The sequence below is a fragment of the Pleuronectes platessa genome, chromosome 6 (assembly GCF_947347685.1).
Source record: "Pleuronectes platessa chromosome 6, fPlePla1.1, whole genome shotgun sequence".
NCBI classification, from domain to species: domain Eukaryota; kingdom Metazoa; phylum Chordata; class Actinopteri; order Pleuronectiformes; family Pleuronectidae; genus Pleuronectes; species Pleuronectes platessa.
The window spans coordinates 19,211,619-19,223,771 of NC_070631.1; the positions used below are offsets into that span (position 1 = coordinate 19,211,619).

At 44.4% G+C, this 12,153-nt stretch overlaps 1 protein-coding gene and 16 non-coding genes across 17 annotated transcripts in view; 16 read left to right on the plus strand and 1 right to left on the minus strand.

Moving 5' to 3' along the window:
• Window positions 1-12,153, minus strand: part of sema3h (sema domain, immunoglobulin domain (Ig), short basic domain, secreted, (semaphorin) 3H) — a 180,098-nt gene that overhangs the window by 139,304 nt on the left and 28,641 nt on the right. The gene's annotated exons all lie outside the window — the stretch shown is intronic.
• Window positions 146-217, plus strand: trnad-guc (transfer RNA aspartic acid (anticodon GUC)). The gene has a single exon. It is a non-coding gene; the product is annotated as a tRNA-Asp (tRNA).
• trnad-guc (transfer RNA aspartic acid (anticodon GUC)) lies at window positions 519-590 on the plus strand. Its single transcript has one exon. It is a non-coding gene; the product is annotated as a tRNA-Asp (tRNA).
• trnav-cac (transfer RNA valine (anticodon CAC)) lies at window positions 666-738 on the plus strand. The gene has a single exon. It is a non-coding gene; the product is annotated as a tRNA-Val (tRNA).
• On the plus strand, window positions 1,103-1,175 carry trnav-aac (transfer RNA valine (anticodon AAC)). Its single transcript has one exon. It is a non-coding gene; the product is annotated as a tRNA-Val (tRNA).
• trnar-ccu (transfer RNA arginine (anticodon CCU)) lies at window positions 1,889-1,961 on the plus strand. Its single transcript has one exon. It is a non-coding gene; the product is annotated as a tRNA-Arg (tRNA).
• Window positions 7,457-7,528, plus strand: trnad-guc (transfer RNA aspartic acid (anticodon GUC)). The gene has a single exon. It is a non-coding gene; the product is annotated as a tRNA-Asp (tRNA).
• On the plus strand, window positions 7,604-7,677 carry trnav-cac (transfer RNA valine (anticodon CAC)). Its single transcript has one exon. It is a non-coding gene; the product is annotated as a tRNA-Val (tRNA).
• On the plus strand, window positions 8,042-8,114 carry trnav-aac (transfer RNA valine (anticodon AAC)). The gene has a single exon. It is a non-coding gene; the product is annotated as a tRNA-Val (tRNA).
• trnad-guc (transfer RNA aspartic acid (anticodon GUC)) lies at window positions 8,856-8,927 on the plus strand. Its single transcript has one exon. It is a non-coding gene; the product is annotated as a tRNA-Asp (tRNA).
• Window positions 9,003-9,075, plus strand: trnav-cac (transfer RNA valine (anticodon CAC)). The gene has a single exon. It is a non-coding gene; the product is annotated as a tRNA-Val (tRNA).
• Window positions 9,440-9,512, plus strand: trnav-aac (transfer RNA valine (anticodon AAC)). The gene has a single exon. It is a non-coding gene; the product is annotated as a tRNA-Val (tRNA).
• On the plus strand, window positions 10,225-10,297 carry trnar-ccu (transfer RNA arginine (anticodon CCU)). Its single transcript has one exon. It is a non-coding gene; the product is annotated as a tRNA-Arg (tRNA).
• Window positions 10,451-10,522, plus strand: trnad-guc (transfer RNA aspartic acid (anticodon GUC)). Its single transcript has one exon. It is a non-coding gene; the product is annotated as a tRNA-Asp (tRNA).
• trnad-guc (transfer RNA aspartic acid (anticodon GUC)) lies at window positions 10,824-10,895 on the plus strand. The gene has a single exon. It is a non-coding gene; the product is annotated as a tRNA-Asp (tRNA).
• On the plus strand, window positions 10,971-11,043 carry trnav-cac (transfer RNA valine (anticodon CAC)). The gene has a single exon. It is a non-coding gene; the product is annotated as a tRNA-Val (tRNA).
• trnav-aac (transfer RNA valine (anticodon AAC)) lies at window positions 11,408-11,480 on the plus strand. The gene has a single exon. It is a non-coding gene; the product is annotated as a tRNA-Val (tRNA).

The window sequence follows — 12,153 nt, forward strand, 5'->3', positions numbered from 1 at the left end:
CAGAGTGGCGCAGCGGAAGCGTGCTGGGCCCATAACCCAGAGGTCGATAGATCGAAACTATCCTCTGCTAACAATAATTTTGCCAGGAAGTGATTGAGGCAGTTTTTTGATTGGGTGGACGTGGTCACATGGCACCTCTCACCTCTCCTCGTTAGTATAGTGGACAGTATCTCCGCCTGTCACGCGGAAGACCGGGGTTCGATTCCCCGACGGGGAGTATAAGTCTTTAATCAATATTAACTAAAGTAACACCCAATGACCCATGAGCTGGTGGAGTTTTCAACGACCTATCTGTTTAACCCAACGACTGTCAATACAAAGACCTAAAGAGGTTAAATACCTGAAAGCTTCAGCCTGTATGGGTTCAAGTCCCATACAGGGTGATTAACAGCAGCGGATGCGTGCTGGGCCCATAACCAAGAGATTGATAATTTCCTCTGCTAACAATTATTTTGCCAGGATGTGATTGAGGCAGTTTTATTATTGGGTGGGCGTGGTCACATGGCACCTCTCACCTCTCCTCGTTAGTATAGTGGACAGTATCTCCGCCTGTCACGCGGAAGACCGGGGTTCGATTCCCCGACGGGGAGTATAAGTCTTTAACCTATTTAATCAATATTTACTAATGTAACACCATCCGATCACGACCTACTGCTGTCGACTCAGTTTCCGTAGTGTAGTGGTTATCACGTTCGCCTCACACGCGAAAGGTCCCCGGTTCGAAACCGGGCGGAAACACTTATTCTTTGTTTTCACTTGCTTGACAAGTGCCGTCAACGTTAGCTCGTCACTATAGCTGCTAGCTTGTAACATATGTCATCCGTTAACAGGCACAAAAAAAAGCTTGTCATAGCTATAGTGGTTGAACGAGCCTGTATCAGTACATTTATAAAACATGATATAGGTGCTATCACATGTAGCTTATTCATATTAGCTTATGATCAAGGCCACTATGAGCTTGAATTAGTGCAGTTCGCCCTCATGATGACCAGCCAACAGCGGGTAGCATGTAGCATGTAGACTAGATCAAAAGCTGGAGCTAACCAAGTATTGTTCAGCTTAGACCAGCCGCTCCGCTGTCTGTCTTCCAAAGTCACAATCAGTTTCCGTAGTGTAGTGGTTATCACGTTCGCCTAACACGCGAAAGGTCCCCGGTTCGAGACCGGGCGGAAACAGAGGTTTTTCTCCTGGAGCTCACCAGAGGGTTCAAGACCCATCTGGGGTGATTAACAGCAGATTGGGGCAGCGGAACAAGCTGGGCCCATAACCCAGTGGTCGATAGATCGAAACTATCCTCTGCTAGCAATGTTTTACCAGGATGTGATTGTCAGTAAATATTTCACAAAGAGAGACTACAGCTGTTTAATACAGTACCTCCTTGACAGCGTAGATAGAGACTGTCCTGCTTGTGTTTCTTAAAGTTGTTCATTTCCAATCCAAAATGGTTCTTTTTTTTCTAACTGATTAAGGGAGATTTCTGTTATTTAACCTCTGTGGGTCAGCCACCTACACTTCAGTCCTAAATCTTTTCCCAGACAAGTCAATTCCCAACCACACCCCAAGTCCTGTGACTCTAATGATTCACACAGTATCAAGTTGGGTCTATGACTAGTAGGTAACCATAGCGTTCACACCTCAACTCGGGAGACCCCAATGACCCAAGAGCTGTTCGAGGTGTTAATGACCTATCTGTTTAACCCAACGACTGTCAACACAAAGACCTTAAGAGGTTAAATACCTGAACGCTTCCAGTTAGAGGTGAACAAGCCTTTTGGATGAGAGGCAAAATGTCTACAAAAAACACAAGCAAACCAAGTTGCCTATGCACATATCACTCTATAGCGCCATGTTTTCAAGAGAAATTAGGTGGAAAAACGCATCCAATCGGGCCCCAGTGGCCTAATGGATAAGGCACTGGCCTCCTAAGCCAGGGATTGTGGGTTCAAGTCCCATCTGGGGTGATTAAGAGCAGAGTGGCGCAGCGGAAGCGTGCTGGGCCCATAACCCAGAGGTCGATAGATCGAAACTATCCTCTGCTAACAATAATTTTGCCAGGAAGTGATTGAGGCAGTTTTATGATTGGGTGGACGTGGTCACATGGCACCTCTCACCTCTCCTCGTTAGTATAGTGGACAGTATCTCCGCCTGTCACGCGGAAGACCGGGGTTCGATTTCCCGACGGGGAGTATAAGTCTTTAATCAATATTAACTAAAGTAACACCCAATGACCCATGAGCTGGTGGAGTTTTCAACCACCTATCTGTTTAACCCAACGACTGTCAATACAAAGACCTAAAGAGGTTAAATACCTGAAAGCTTCAGCCTGTATGGGTTCAAGTCCCATACAGGGTGATTAACAGCAGCGGATGCGTGCTGGGCCCATAAAAGCTCAATTTAATTTTGACGTCATTACGGTAAGCGTGCTGCGTCATTTCCTGTTTTCTTGCCACTGGTGGTGGTCGCTCTGCGAATTAGCTCCGCTGCTAAAACACAACTGTTTCTCTGTAGCACTACAGCTAAAATCACCGGTCTGTAGTTAAACACTCGCACATACCAACCCTTACTCTATCGTGCTTAGTGATTCTGTGTTCTGTTTGAGCTCACCCTCGCAGCTCTATAGCAGCGATGTCTTCTCTCTCTCCCTGTTGCTCCACTGCTCTCTCTTGCTCCGAGTGTCTTATGTTTACTTACTCCTCTGCCTCCCTTAACAGTAGTGGTACATGTAATAAATGTAGTGTGTTGATAGCGATGGAGGCTCGGCTTAGCGACTTAGAAGCTCGGCTCAGCAGCTTAGAAACTCCGTTAGCTGTAGTTAGCCGGCTCCCGCTAGCCGCGGAGCCACCTAGCTTATCACGTGGCTTAGCCTTAACTAGCAGTCCCCAGACTAGTCCCGTGCAGCCGGGAGCGCAGGGCAGCTGGGTGACAACCCGGAGGGGGCATAGTGCTAGACTTAAAAAGCCCACGATTAAAGAGCCACCAGCTCACGTCTCAAATAGATTCGCTCCACTCAGCGAGGCACCCGCTGATAAACAGACTCTGATTATTGGCGACTCGGTTCTGAGAAACGTCAGGTTAGCGACACCAGCGACTATAGTTAATTGTATCCCAGGGGCCAGAGCCGGCGACATCGAATCTAAACTTAAGTTAATGGCTAAAACTAAAAAAGGTAAAAACAATAAAATCGTAATTCACGTCGGCAGCAACGACTCCCGGCTTCGCATGTCGGAGATCACTAAAGTTAATGTTGAGTCCGTGTGTGCTTTTGCTAAAACGATGTCGGACAAAGTAGTTTTCTCTGGCCCGCTCCCTAATACAACAGGTGATGACATGTTTAGCCGCATGTTGTCTTTTAACCGCTGGCTGTCGAAGTGGTGTCCTGTAAACGGCGTGGGCTTTATAGATAATTGGCTAACTTTTTCGACAAAACCTGGTCTTGTTAGGAGAGACGGCGTTCATCCCACTTGGGATGGAGCAGCTCTCTTATCTAGGAATATTACTCAGTCTATTACATGACAACCCATAGTTGGGACCAGGAAGCAGAGCTGCAGTGCTAAACACTTCTCTGCGCTCCCTCTGGATCAATCACAAAACCCCATAGAGATTGTGTCTGTTCACCGTCCGATTAAATTATTGAAATTAAACAATAACAGAGCGAGAACTCCACACAAAAATTTAATACAAATAAAAACAACCTCTGAAACAATACAGGAAACCCAGACTTTTAAATGTGGTCTTTTAAACATTAGATCACTGGAAAAAAAAGCTCTTTTAGTTAATGAAATAGTCTCCGATTACAACATAGATTTACTGTCCCTCACTGAGACGTGGCTACATCCTGATGAATATGTCAGTCTAAATGAATCTACTCCCCCCAGTCATATCAATTCACAGGTTCCTAGAGAAATTGGGCGAGGAGGTGGAGTTGCTGCTATTTTTAACTCCAGTCTATCAATTAATCCTAAACCTAAACTCAGCTACAAATCATTTGAATGTCTGGTTCTTAGTCTTCCACGCCAATCCAGGAACCACCAACAGCCAATCATATTCGCCGTAGTTTACCGTGCTCCCAGGGCTTATACTGAATTTTTAAAGGAATTCCCTGAGTTTTTATCAAACTTAGTCCTAAAGACCGATAAAATTATTATTGTTGGTGACTTTAATATTCATGTTGATAATAATAAAGATTGCCTTAGCGTAGCATTTATTTCAATACTAGACTCTATTGGTTTCAGTCAGTGTGTGCACAAACCTACTCATTGTGGTAACCACACACTTGACCTTGTATTATCGTACGGTGTCGGAATTGAAAATTTAACAGTACTTCCGCGCAATCCAGTTCTATCAGACCATAATTTAATAACCTTTGATTTTTCAATAACTGAATATATGCCACTAATAAAAAATTCATTTTCTAGATGTCTACCTGATAGTGCTGTAGCTAAATTTAAGGAAATAATCCCAATTACATTTAAACCCGTATTAGCAGTAGATATAAATAACAAATTCTTTAAAACCCTGAGCTCCATTGAGATCGACCACCTCGTCGATAGCTCTGCAGACTCATTACGATTAACATTAGACTCAATAGCGCCTCTAAAAAAGAAAAATGTCAAACATAGTAAATTAGCTCCGTGGTATAATTCCCAGACAAATGAGTTAAAACAATTATCAAGAAAACTAGAAAGGAAGTGGCGCTCCAGCAACCATGTTGAAAATCTAATAGACTGGAAGAATAGTGTTAAAGAATATAAAAAGGCTCTCCACAAAGCAAGAGCCGCCTACTATTCAAAACTAATAGAAGAGAATAAAAACAACCCCAGGTTTCTCTTCAGCACTGTAGCCAGGCTGACAGAGAGTCACACCTCCACCGAACCCAGTATTCCTCGATCCCTAAATAGCAATATCTTTATGACCTTTTTTAATGATAAAATTCAAACTATTAGAAATAAAATCAACCATCTCCTGCCCTCAATTGGCACTAATACCCTCCCAACAACAGAGATCTCAGAAACGGCTGAGAATCCTACCCATTACTTAGACAGCTTCTCTCTGATCACCCGTGATCAGTTTACCAAATTAATCTCAGGTTCTAAACCAACAACCTGTATCTTAGATCCCATTCCTACCAAATTACTTAAAGAAATTCTGCCCCTAATTGATAGTTCGTTACTTAACATCATCAATCTGTCATTATCATCAGGTTATGTACCACAGTCTTTTAAAATAGCTGTCATCAAACCCCTACTCAAAAAACCCACCCTAGACCCAGAGGTTTTAGCCAATTACAGACCAATATCTAATCTCCCCTTCGTCTCTAAAATCTTAGAAAAAGTTGTTGCCAATCAGCTGTGTGAGTTTCTCCGGGAAAATAATATATATGAAGACTTTCAATCGGGGTTTAGAGCCAATCACAGTACAGAGACAGCCTTGGCAAAAGTCACTAATGACCTTTTAATAGCCTCAGATCAGGGACTTGTGTCTGTCCTCGTTCTGTTAGATCTCAGTGCAGCATTCGACACAATTGACCATCAAATTTTATTACAAAGACTCAAACAGTTAATTAACATTAATGGAACCGCCCTTAACTGGTTTAAATCGTATTTTTCTGATCGCTCCCAATTTGTGCAAATTAATGATGAGTCATCTGTGCGCACCAAAGTTAACCAGGGTGTTCCACAGGGCTCTGTGCTTGGCCCAATTTTATTCTCATTATATATGCTTCCACTAGGAAACATTATCAGGACACACTCGGTAAATTTCCACTGCTATGCGGATGACACCCAGTTATATTTGTCAATAAAACCTGAACAAAGTAATCAATTAACTAAACTTCGAACATGTCTCAAGGACATAAAAACCTGGATGACCCGCAATTTTCTCTTATTAAACTCAGACAAAACAGAGGTTATAATACTTGGCCCCAAACACCTTAGAGATGCATTATCTAATGATATAGCTGCGCTAGACGACATTGCCCCTGCTTCCAATGAAACCGTCAGGAACTTGGGAGTGATCTTCGATCCTGATTTATCCTTTAATTCTCACTTAAAACAAATTTCTAGGACCGCTTTTTTCCACTTACGTAATATTTCCAAAATTAGACATGTCCTTTCCCAAAAAGATGCAGAAAAACTAGTCCACGCCTTTGTTACATCGAGACTGGACTATTGTAATTCATTATTATCTGGCTCCAGCAGTAAGTCGTTAAAGACTCTACAGCTTGTCCAAAATGCCGCAGCACGTGTCCTGACGAGAACAAAGAGAAGAGAGCACATTTCTCCAGTATTAGCGTCGCTACACTGGCTTCCAGTTAAATCTAGAATAGAATTTAAAATTCTCCTCCTCACCTTCAAGGCCCTTAATAATATGGCGCCTTTTTACCTTAAAGAGCTGTTAGTACCTTATAAACCCGCGAGAGCACTCCGCTCCCAGAATTCAAGCCTACTTGTCGTCCCTAAATTCTCTAAAAAAAGAGTAGGAGCCAGAGCTTTTAGCCATCAAGCCCCTCGGCTGTGGAATAATCTACCACTTTCAGTTCGGGAGGCAGATACCATCTTTTCATTTAAGAGTAGACTCAAAACCTTCCTTTTTGATAAAGCTTATAGTTAGAGCTAATTAGTGCGCCAGAACGTTACTTGTTCTATTTTATGACACATGACACACGGAGCTTCTCTTTCCAGCTTCTCCTTCCTCTTCTCCATCCCTATCCCCCTTCCCCGGAATCCCTTTGCTTTATCACCCGCAGATCCAGGGCCTCTGTGGCCGCACCATGGATTGCGGTTTGTGGATCGTACACCGGGGGTCGCGGTGGTGGATCCATTGTGGCGGATTCTGGGCTGATCGTGGTGCTGGTGGCGGACCCTGTGTCGCGTTGGCATTGGGCACGGGCGGTGGACCAGGACCGCGGTGGTGGCTTGTGATGGGTCCTGGTGGGCGGCGGTGGACGGTGACTGAGGACGTCTGTGGCGTCTGGTCTGGATGGTGGATCGTGGTCTGGATGGTTGCTGACCATGGACTGTGCTTGCAGCGGGACTGCTTGGCATGTCATGTTGGGGTTGTCCTTCGGGATGTCTACCCTCATCAAATGCTGCTAGAGACTTTGATTATTGATGATGTTTTCCTGCACGTGGCATCTATTGCACTTCTGTCCGTCCTGGGAGAGGGATCCCTCACATGTGGCTCTCTCTGAGGTTTCTACATATTTTTACCCTGTTAAAAGGGTTTTTAGTAGTTTTTCCTTACTCTTGCTGAGGGTTAAGGACAGAGGATGCCACACCCTGTTAAAGCCCTATGAGATGAATTGTAATTTGTGAATATGGGCTATACAAATAAAATTTGATTGATTGATTGATAACCAAGAGATTGATAATTTCCTCTGCTAACAATTATTTTGCCAGGATGTGATTGAGGCAGTTTTATTATTGGGTGGGCGTGGTCACATGGCACCTCTCACCTCTCCTCGTTAGTATAGTGGACAGTATCTCCGCCTGTCACGCGGAAGACCGGGGTTCGATTCCCCGACGGGGAGTATAAGTCTTTAACCTATTTAATCAATATTTACTAATGTAACACCATCCGATCACGACCTACTGCTGTCGACTCAGTTTCGGTAGTGTAGTGGTTATCACGTTCGCCTCACACGCGAAAGGTCCCCGGTTCGAAACCGGGCGGAAAACACTTATTCTTTGTTTTCACTTGCTTGACAAGTGCCGTCAACGTTAGCTCGTCACTATAGCTGCTAGCTTGCAACATATGTCATCCGTTAACAGGCACAAAAAAAAGCTTGTCGTAGTTATAGTGGTTGAACGAGCCTGTATCAGTACATTTATAAAACATGATATAGCTGCTATCACATGTAGCTTATTCATATTATCTTATGATCAAGGCCACTATGAGCTTGAATTAGTGCAGTTCGCCCTCATGATGACCAGCCAACAGCGGGTAGCATGTAGCATGTAGACTAGATCAAAAGCTGGAGCTAACCAAGTATTGTTCAGCTTAGATCAGCCGCTCCGCTGTCTGTCTTCCAAAGTCACAATCAGTTTCCGTAGTGTAGTGGTTATCACGTTCGCCTAACACGCGAAAGGTCCCCGGTTCGAGACCGGGCGGAAACAGAGGTTTTTCTCCTGGAGCTCACCAGAGGGTTCAAGACCCATCTGGGGTGATTAACAGCAGATTGGGGCAGCGGAACAAGCTGGGCCCATAACCCAGTGGTCGATAGATCGAAACTATCCTCTGCTAGCAATGTTTTACCAGGATGTGATTGTCAGTAAATATTTCACAAAGAGAGACTACAGCTGTTTAATACAGTACCTCCTTGACAGCGTAGATAGAGACTGTCCTGCTTGTGTTTCTTAAAGTTGTTCATTTCCAATCCAAAATGGTTCTTTTTTTTCTAACTGATTAAGGGAGATTTCTGTTATTTAACCTCTGTGGGTCAGCCACCTACACTTCAGTCCTAAATCTTTTCCCAGACAAGTCAATTCCCAACCACACCCCAAGTCCTGTGACTCTAATGATTCACACAGTATCAAGTTGGGTCTATGACTAGTAGGTAACCATAGCGTTCACACCTCAACTCGGGAGACCCCAATGACCCAAGAGCTGTTCGAGGTGTTAATGACCTATCTGTTTAACCCAACGACTGTCAATACAAAGACCTAAAGAGGTTAAATACCTGAAAGCTTCAGCCTGTATGGGTTCAAGTCCCATACAGGGTGATTAACAGCAGCGGATGCGTGCTGGGCCCATAACCAAGAGATTGATAATTTCCTCTGCTAACAATTATTTTGCCAGGATGTGATTGAGGCAGTTTTATTATTGGGTGGGCGTGGTCACATGGCACCTCTCACCTCTCCTCGTTAGTATAGTGGACAGTATCTCCGCCTGTCACGCGGAAGACCGGGGTTCGATTCCCCGACGGGGAGTATAAGTCTTTAACCTATTTAATCAATATTTACTAATGTAACACCATCCGATCACGACCTACTGCTGTCGACTCAGTTTCCGTAGTGTAGTGGTTATCACGTTCGCCTCACACGCGAAAGGTCCCCGGTTCGAAACCGGGCGGAAACACTTATTCTTTGTTTTCACTTGCTTGACAAGTGCCGTCAACGTTAGCTCGTCACTATAGCTGCTAGCTTGTAACATATGTCATCCGTTAACAGGCACAAAAAAAAGCTTGTCATAGCTATAGTGGTTGAACGAGCCTGTATCAGTACATTTATAAAACATGATATAGGTGCTATCACATGTAGCTTATTCATATTATCTTATGATCAAGGCCACTATGAGCTTGAATTAGTGCAGTTCGCCCTCATGATGACCAGCCAACAGCGGGTAGCATGTAGCATGTAGACTAGATCAAAAGCTGGAGCTAACCAAGTATTGTTCAGCTTAGACCAGCCGCTCCGCTGTCTGTCTTCCAAAGTCACAATCAGTTTCCGTAGTGTAGTGGTTATCACGTTCGCCTAACACGCGAAAGGTCCCCGGTTCGAGACCGGGCGGAAACAGAGGTTTTTCTCCTGGAGCTCACCAGAGGGTTCAAGACCCATCTGGGGTGATTAACAGCAGATTGGGGCAGCGGAACAAGCTGGGCCCATAACCCAGTGGTCGATAGATCGAAACTATCCTCTGCTAGCAATGTTTTACCAGGATGTGATTGTCAGTAAATATTTCACAAAGAGAGACTACAGCTGTTTAATACAGTACCTCCTTGACAGCGTAGATAGAGACTGTCCTGCTTGTGTTTCTTAAAGTTGTTCATTTCCAATCCAAAATGGTTCTTTTTTTTCTAACTGATTAAGGGAGATTTCTGTTATTTAACCTCTGTGGGTCAGCCACCTACACTTCAGTCCTAAATCTTTTCCCAGACAAGTCAATTCCCAACCACACCCCAAGTCCTGTGACTCTAATGATTCACACAGTATCAAGTTGGGTCTATGACTAGTAGGTAACCATAGCGTTCACACCTCAACTCGGGAGACCCCAATGACCCAAGAGCTGTTCGAGGTGTTAATGACCTATCTGTTTAACCCAACGACTGTCAACACAAAGACCTTAAGAGGTTAAATACCTGAAGGTTCCAGTTAGAGGTGAACAAGCCTTTTGGATGAGAGGCAAAATGTCTACAAAAAACACAAGCAAACCAAGTTGCCTATGCACATATCACTCTATAGCGCCATGTTTTCAAGAGAAATTAGGTGGAAAAACGCATCCAATCGGGCCCCAGTGGCCTAATGGATAAGGCACTGGCCTCCTAAGCCAGGGATTGTGGGTTCAAGTCCCATCTGGGGTGATTAAGAGCAGAGTGGCGCAGCGGAAGCGTGCTGGGCCCATAACCCAGAGGTCGGTAGATCGAAACTATCCTCTGCTAACAATAATTTTGCCAGGAAGTGATTGAGGCAGTTTTATTATTGGGTGGGCGTGGTCACATGGCACCTCTCACCTCTCCTCGTTAGTATAGTGGACAGTATCTCCGCCTGTCACGCGGAAGACCGGGGTTCGATTCCCCGACGGGGAGTATAAGTCTTTAATCAATATTAACTTAAGTAACACCCAATGACCCATGAGCTGGTGGAGTTTTCAACGACCTATCTGTTTAACCCAACGACTGTCAATACAAAGACCTAAAGAGGTTAAATACCTGAAAGCTTCAGCCTGTATGGGTTCAAGTCCCATACAGGGTGATTAACAGCAGCGGATGCGTCCTGGGCCCATAACCAAGAGATTGATAATTTCCTCTGCTAACAATTATTTTGCCAGGATGTGATTGAGGCAGTTTTATTATTGGATGGGCGTGGTCACATGGCACCTCTCACCTCTCCTCGTTAGTATAGTGGACAGTATCTCCGCCTGTCACGCGGAAGACCGGGGTTCGATTCCCCGACGGGGAGTATAAGTCTTTAACCTATTTAATCAATATTTACTAATGTAACACCATCCGATCACGACCTACTGCTGTCGACTCAGTTTCCGTAGTGTAGTGGTTATCACGTTCGCCTCACACGCGAAAGGTCCCCGGTTCGAAACCGGGCGGAAACACTTATTCTTTGTTTTCACTTGCTTGACAAGTGCCGTCAACGTTAGCTCGTCACTATAGCTGCTAGCTTGCAACATATGTCATCCGTTAACAGGCACAAAAAAAAGCTTGTCGTAGTTATAGTGGTTGAACGAGCCTGTATCAGTACATTTATAAAACATGATATAGCTGCTATCACATGTAGCTTATTCATATTATCTTATGATCAAGGCCACTATGAGCTTGAATTAGTGCAGTTCGCCCTCATGATGACCAGCCAACAGCGGGTAGCATGTAGCATGTAGACTAGATCAAAAGCTGGAGCTAACCAAGTATTGTTCAGCTTAGATCAGCCGCTCCGCTGTCTGTCTTCCAAAGTCACAATCAGTTTCCGTAGTGTAGTGGTTATCACGTTCGCCTAACACGCGAAAGGTCCCCGGTTCGAGACCGGGCGGAAACAGAGGTTTTTCTCCTGGAGCTCACCAGAGGGTTCAAGACCCATCTGGGGTGATTAACAGCAGATTGGGGCAGCGGAACAAGCTGGGCCCATAACCCAGTGGTCGATAGATCGAAACTATCCTCTGCTAGCAATGTTTTACCAGGATGTGATTGTCAGTAAATATTTCACAAAGAGAGACTACAGCTGTTTAATACAGTACCTCCTTGACAGCGTAGATAGAGACTGTCCTGATTGTGTTTCTTAAAGTTGTTCATTTCCAATCCAAAATGGTTCTTTTTTTTCTAACTGATTAAGGGAGATTTCTGTTATTTAACCTCTGTGGGTCAGCCACCTACACTTCAGTCCTAAATCTTTTCCCAGACAAGTCAATTCCCAACCACACCCCAAGTCCTGTGACTCTAATGATTCACACAGTATCAAGTTGGGTCTATGACTAGTAGGTAACCATAGCGTTCACACCTAAACTCGGGAGACCCCAATGACCCAAGAGCTGTTCGAGGTGTTAATGACCTATCTGTTTAACCCAACGACTGTCAACACAAAGACCTTAAGAGGTTAAATACCTGAAAGCTTCCAGTTAGAGGTGAACAAGCCTTTTGGATGAGAGGCAAAATGTCTACAAAAAACACAAGCAAACCAAGTTGCCTATGCACATATCACTCTATAGCGCCAT